The sequence below is a fragment of the Vulpes vulpes genome, chromosome 12 (genome assembly GCF_048418805.1).
Source record: "Vulpes vulpes isolate BD-2025 chromosome 12, VulVul3, whole genome shotgun sequence".
Classification (NCBI taxonomy): domain Eukaryota; kingdom Metazoa; phylum Chordata; class Mammalia; order Carnivora; family Canidae; genus Vulpes; species Vulpes vulpes.
This window is the reverse complement of record NC_132791.1, coordinates 75,358,499-75,365,292: the sequence shown is the minus strand read 5'-3', so window position 1 is coordinate 75,365,292 and position 6,794 is coordinate 75,358,499. Positions and strand designations below refer to the sequence as shown.

The window sequence follows — 6,794 nt, the reverse complement described above, 5'->3', positions numbered from 1 at the left end:
TTTCATTCACTTTTTTTTTCCTTTGAATGTCAGTTTTGGAAGTTTCTCTTAACATTTTCTCAAGCTTTTTGGTTATTTTCTCACTTGTAAACAGAATTATAATAGTGCAACAATAAAGGTCAGCCACCAATTTTCTTTTTTAAGAATTTTTTTATTTTATTTTTATTTATTTACGATAGGCACACAGTGAGAGAGAGAGAGGCAGAGACACAGGCAGAGGGAGAAGCAGGCTCCATGCACCGGGAGCCCGACGTGGGATTCGATCCCGGGTCTCCAGGATCGCGCCCTGGGCCAAAGGCAGGTGATAAACCACTGCGCCACCCAGGGATTCCCCACCAATTTTCTTAATAGCCCTCCTGTTCTATGTCAAAACCTTGAACTTTCAAAAGGTCTCATTATCATGATCTGGTGCACAATATGAATGCCATCCTCAGATCTAAAGCTGTTGGGTTGAACTTTTCCATAGGAAAACTTTGTTCTATTGATTGAATATGAAGGATCAGTAATTGTACTTCCAAAGCAAGTTTCTTAGGTCCTTACAGCATACCCTCAGACAGGAATTCAGGAGTATGTGACTTATTGGGGGAGCAGTGCTCAGAACGAGGAAGGGGAAATAGCAAAGCAAAGATGTCGCCTTGGATAAACTTTAGTCTTACCCTGACCCATGGGACAGGGGTGTTCTCGAGTATACATAACAAAGCATTGAGTTAAGTGGTTTGGACTTTGTTGCCTGTCCCTTCTATCATCCAGTTATTGGCTATAGCTGGTGATGGAATGATCATCCATTCTATTAGATGTCTCCAAATAGTCAAGGTCAAGTCATTGGAGAAGGTCAGAGGGATAAACCATTGGGAAGATGAGTGTGGAGTCCTTTAAAAAACATCTGGGACAAGGGAAGAAAGTGGGGTGGAGGGGGCACAACATATTTAGGTAAGTGGGAGATACTCTAGCTTTGAAACTTTTTTTTTAAAAAAAGGTTTTATTTATTTATTCATGAGAGACACAGAGAGAGAGCACAAGGCAGAGATATAGGCAGAGGAAGAAGCAGGCTCCATGCAGGGAGCTCCTTGTGGGACTCAATCCCGGGACTCCAGGATCACACCCTGAGCCAAAGGCAGATGCTCAACTGCTGAGCCACCCAGGCATCCCTGGCTTTGAAACTTTAAAGTGAAGTATGAACATCCTTTGTGTTATCTATTACTTTAAGAAAAATTATAGATTTTTTTCTTTGCTAGTATAATCACTAATTTTGTTTTAATGCCTTGTATTGGTTTCCTAGGGATGCCATAACAAGTTAGTACAAATTGGCTTAAAACAACAGAAAATTATTCTCTCATAGTTCTGGAGGAGAGTCCAAAATCAGGCTCTGGGCAGGAGTATCCTCTCTGTCAAGATTCTAGGGAAAAACAATTCCATTCCTCTTCCAGCTTCTGGTGGTTCTTGCAATCCTTGGTGCTCCTTTGTGGTCAAAAACTAGCAATCTCCGCCTTTGTCTTCATGTGGCCTTCTTTCCCATATGTCTGGATCTCTGTGTCCAAACCTCCTTTTCCTTCTTCTTCTAATGACACCAGTCCCTGGATAATGACCCATCCTAATCTGGTATGACTTCATCACAACTTGATTACATCTGCAAAAGCTCTATTTCCAAATAAGGTCACATTCACAGATATTAGAGGTTAGGACTTCAACACATATTTGGGGGGAGTACAATTCTACTCACACCATGCTGTAAATTTAGGATAATACCTCAGAGAGTTATTGCAAGGGTTAAACACTAGAACCAAACAATTCAGTAAATAATAACAATAAACACAACAATATAGTGAATCTTATTGATTACTTATTTATGTGCCAGATACCCTTCTAAAATATTTTATGTGTATTTATTCACCAAGTCCTTCCATAAGTCTATTAGGTACACTGATTGCTATTTCCATTTCACATTTGAGGAGAATGATGCCCCTTGAGATGAAGCAATTTTTCCAAAAGTCCCTTAGCTATCAGATGGAGCAGCTGAGGTTTGAACACAGGCAGTGTAACCTAGTTCAATAAAGTTCTAATCAAAATGAATAGAGCTGAGGTCCAGGCATAACTAAGGAGTAGTTTGCTGATTGTTTAATCTTGCTATGTATAGTAATATAGTAGCCACTTTGTGACTATGTCTTATTAAAAGGTTAAAAAAACAGTTTTGAAACATTTGCCTATATATAATCCAAGAGACATGATAATATTCTCTGATTACCCTGCCCCTATCCTATACATTGTCTATATCCTTTCCTTGCTTACTTTTCTCCAAAGACTTTATCAGTATCTCCTACACTAATGATACTCATTTCTTTATTTTCTGTGTCACCCCCAACGGAATGTAAGCTCCATGAGAGCTGTGATTTTTGTTAGCTGTGTTCACTGCTGTATTTCCTGCTTTTAGAAATATGCCTGGGTGGTTACCAGAGCTGGAGATGGGGGACAGAGTGAAATGGTTGAAGGTGGGCAAAAGGTACAAACTTCCAGTTATGAGATAAATATGTCCTGGGGATGTAATATATACAACAATGACTGTAGTTAACAATACTGTATTATATATTTGAGAGTTGCTAGGAGGGCAAATCTTAAAAGTTCTCATCATAAGGGGAAAAAACCTGGCAAGTAGACAGAAAGAGGGAGAAAGGAAGAAAGAAGGAAGAAAGAGAGAGAAAGAAGGAAGGAAGGAAGGAAGGAAGGAAGGAAGGAAGGAAGGAAGGAAGGAAGGAGCCTACCATATAAAAGATCAGCAGTGAATGTTGCTGGATTAATGGATGAAAGGATGGGAGACAAGAAGACACTGAAGTTCTGTAAATCCCCAGGGCTGAAACTAAGTCACCCTAGATATCTGGCACCATTTTCCAACCTGCTCTTCCCACAGCAAATTTGTCCTTGCTCTGGGAATGTGTCCAGGACATATTGGTTTCCAGGCGATCATTATTCCTAAAGTTTCCTTAGGATTAACAAGGGATCATAATTATTCTTCCTTCTCTTCAAAATGGCAAGAATGTCCCTGCAAACATATTAATATTTCTTTGAAGTGAATAGTGGATTCATCATTCATTAATTTCTCTTATGGAGGTTGTTGGAATCTACAGAGATTATACATATCTACATGTCTGGGTGCTTTAAATCGTAACACACTGGAGATGGTCAAAAACCATGTAATGCAAAACTTGTATGAAACCTGATGGAGGTTAAGGTCACATGCATTATTTTTTGGCAGTGGTTTGCATTTCAATTGTCATCTCCTTAAGAATCTACTTTCAGGACTAAGGAAGTCTAGCAAGCTGCAACCCAGCAGCTTATAATACATGTGATCGGGCTTTTTCGCTGTAAATTTGGTGAGAATTTTGGGGGATCACGCTAATTAACCTGCCTACATAAAATGATTTTCAGAAATAGCTTCTCGAGAAAAGACCAGGCCCTACTGGGAATCGAACCCAGGATCTCCTGTTTACGAGACAGGCGCTTTAACCAACTAAGCCATAGAGCCATCTGAACAACTCTGTGCAACCGAATGAGTCTCATTTTATCCGGACTGGGTGCGAACATGACTGTACAGTCCGGTGTTTTCGGTCGTCTTCTGAAACATGCCGACCGCAGGGAGATGCTTCACTTCCACCGGACTCGCCAGAGGCAGGAAAATACCAAAGGCAGCGCAGACGAAGGATTTTCTACTATTCCGAGGAAAAGCGTTACAGAAAGTCGGGGCTATGCAATACGTGGTAAAGACCATTTAAAGGAAAAACTATTCATAATTTCAAAAGGACTCCAAGGATTGGCCTAGAGTCGCTGCTCCTGGGCGACTTCTTAACTCTGAGCCGCCCGGAGGCTCCGGATTGGTGAGGAAGGACCGCTCGGTTCTGGGGGCCACGGGACTTCCTCCAGGGCAGGGGTCCGCGGCCCGGCTCCTCCGCAGATCCCGGCGAGTCCTCCGCGGTAACCGCGGCCCAGGTGGAGCGGACTGGTGCGGGGGGTTCGGGCGGGGGTTGGGGATGGGATGTGGAGCTGCGCGGGGGAAGGGTTGGGACGGTGGTACCGGTGTGCAGGGGAGGGTGGCGGAACCTTTGAAAATTCCAACCAAGAAAAGAGCCATTTGTCGGCTCCCCTTCTGTTCTTCTCGGGCTTTTATACTCGGACGGTTCTGAAAATCAGCTCCCAGGGGACGGGAGGCCTTGTCCCTCTCACCTCGGGGAGCCGCCTCGCCGCCCCCGGGGGGATCCCTCCGAGGTCGCACCCTCACAGGCCGACAGACCTCCGCGGTGACCAGCGCTCCCTCCCCGAGGTCGTAAGCCCCGCGGTGACCCGCATCCCCAAGGTCACACCCCCCCGCGACGACTCGCACCCCCTCCCGAGGTCGCACCTGGGCCGAGAGCGTGGCGCGTGGGCGGGAGGCGCCGGGGGGACCTGGACCAGGGGGTGTCACCGGGGCGGGCGGGAGGGACCTGGACTAGGGGGTGTCACCGGGGCGGCGAGGACTAGGCTGGGAGGCTGGAGCGGGGCTGGAACCGGAGACGCCCTCAGACCCCGCGGGGAGCCCCCGGCGGGTTTATTCTCCGCGGTGGCCTCCTCTGCAGCCACGTGCCCCGCGGCCTGGCCCGCGGGGACACTCGGGCTGCAGGACAGAGCCGCGGTCTTCAGCGGGCGCTCAGCCCGGGGTGGGCATCGGGTGGGACCGAGCACCTACTGTCCAGCGGCGGGGTCAACGGACGGTCCAGGCACAAGCTCCGACTCGTTATGCGAGTTGAACGCTGGGGCTTCCGGACGCCTGTGCCGACAGGAGGGGTGCGCAGGACCCCGCCGGTCTTTGACCTCCTTACGTGTCTTCTGAACAACACAAGTAGCTCTGAAGAAATCTGCTTGGGGGGGGGGGGGGCGGGGAGGTCAGGCCCCAAGCGGCCCGAGCGCTGGGTGAGGGATTAGAATCCCACCCCGGCACTTGACCGGATGAGCACTGGGTGTTATTCTATATGTTGGCAAATTGAACACCAATAAAAAATAAATTTATTTTTTAAAAAAAGAAAGAAAAAGAATCCCACCCCGCCAGTCAACTTGGTGCAAAAGCTACAGAGCGTCCTGGGGAGCGCCTACCGGTCCCCTGCCTGCCGCGGCACTTGGTGTCCTCGGGAGGTGGTGGTGTGGCCCAGGCGGAGGCAAACACGGCTTTATCACAATAAACTAAGGATAATTAAGATCCAGTTAAAAAAAAAAAAAAAAACACGAACCCACACTCTTCCTGTATTTCCCCTTTCTTTTCACATCTTTGGTCAAGCTCTGGAGTCCCAAAGGGACTTATTTTTCGTAGAACGATGATACGCCGCATAGGTAACATTTTGACATAGGCCCAGCCAGAGAAAGAGTCAGAGCAGACCCTCCTTACCTCTTCACCCTCCTCCCCGCTCTCCCACCCCACCTCTCTAAGATTCAACCTCCCAGGCAAACATTTATTTCCAGGGACTTTGTTTCTGCACACAAGTGCGTGCATGCCCATGTATTCATTGTCCCCACTGTTTACTCAAACACACTCTTAAGCACTTTAATCGCTTCAGATACCCTTGAGTTATTCCCATAGGAAAACATAAAGAGCCCCCTTACTCCAGTATTTTAACTTCCACTGAATCTATACAGCCTCTCACTTTTGCCCAGACAACCCATGCTGCTGCAAACAACTTTGTATATGAAGCCTTACACGTTTGTGGCAAGTTTCTGGAAGTGCAATGGATAAGTCAAAGATAGTGAGATGGTAATTTTGATGGATCTTGCCTAGTAGCCTCCCCTAGATATTCATGCCAATTTTCACAACCACCAGCAACTTTGGAGTTCCCCTCTCACCATGCCAGGACTAGCGGAATTTAAACAGGAACATTAAGCATTTATATAGTGCTCACTATATGCCGAGTATTTATTGTCTTATCTTTACATTCCTTGACATTTGATCTTCATAACAATTCCATGAGGATAGTAGCATGTTTACCCATATTTAATTGATAAGAAAATAGGCTTTTCCTTTTAAAAAGCCTGCCTAAAGAGAACAGAGAACAATCAAGATTAGGTATCTGTGTTTGTATCAAAGGATTTTTTTAGGGGGGCTATTTAATAGATATTTAATAAAGTAGTATCTCACTATAGTTTTATTTCTCCATACCTTCCCAATATTATAAGACTAGAATCTTCTCAAAAATTGTAAAGCCACTTGCTTTTCCTTTCTATGAAATGTCTACTAAAATTTTTGTCCATTATTTCTCTTGCAGTGATTGATTGGATTTTTTTCTTTGATATATGCTATCTCTATATTAGAGGTGTGTGTGTGTGTAACGAGCTATGAACATTATTTTTGGGTCAGTTACTCATTTTTCTTTTCACTTTACTTGCAAGTTTTTTTTTTTTTTAATCCAGACAAATGATTTGAAGCTCACAAACTGAGGAAAATTAGACATTACTCACCCAAACACTTTAGGGATCTGAAGTGTTTGCAATTATGGAGGTGGGAGAGAGGTTCTGGCCTTTCTATTTAGCCAGAAATCATGAGACCACTTTCTGGCATTTGTAAAGTAATGCCATTAAAAAAATTTTTTTGTCACACACACAAAAAAAATCCTTTAACTCCTAGCATGAATTTTGTTTGGTGCTGTTGAATTAATTATTCTTGCTGGATTCTACTTATTAATATTTTATGTGAGATGTTGATCTTTAGCTGTGAGACTTGAATTATTCTCATTTGATTTGTTTTCTCTTGGGTGCTATTTGTATCAAGTTTTGGTGGTCCTAAT

The 6,794-nt window shown here is 44.7% G+C and overlaps 1 non-coding gene across 1 annotated transcript; it reads right to left on the bottom strand.

The window, feature by feature from the left end:
• Positions 1-3,443: 3,443 nt before the first annotated feature.
• Positions 3,444-3,517, bottom strand: TRNAT-CGU (transfer RNA threonine (anticodon CGU)). The gene has a single exon. It is a non-coding gene; the product is annotated as a tRNA-Thr (tRNA).
• Positions 3,518-6,794: the final 3,277 nt, after the last annotated feature.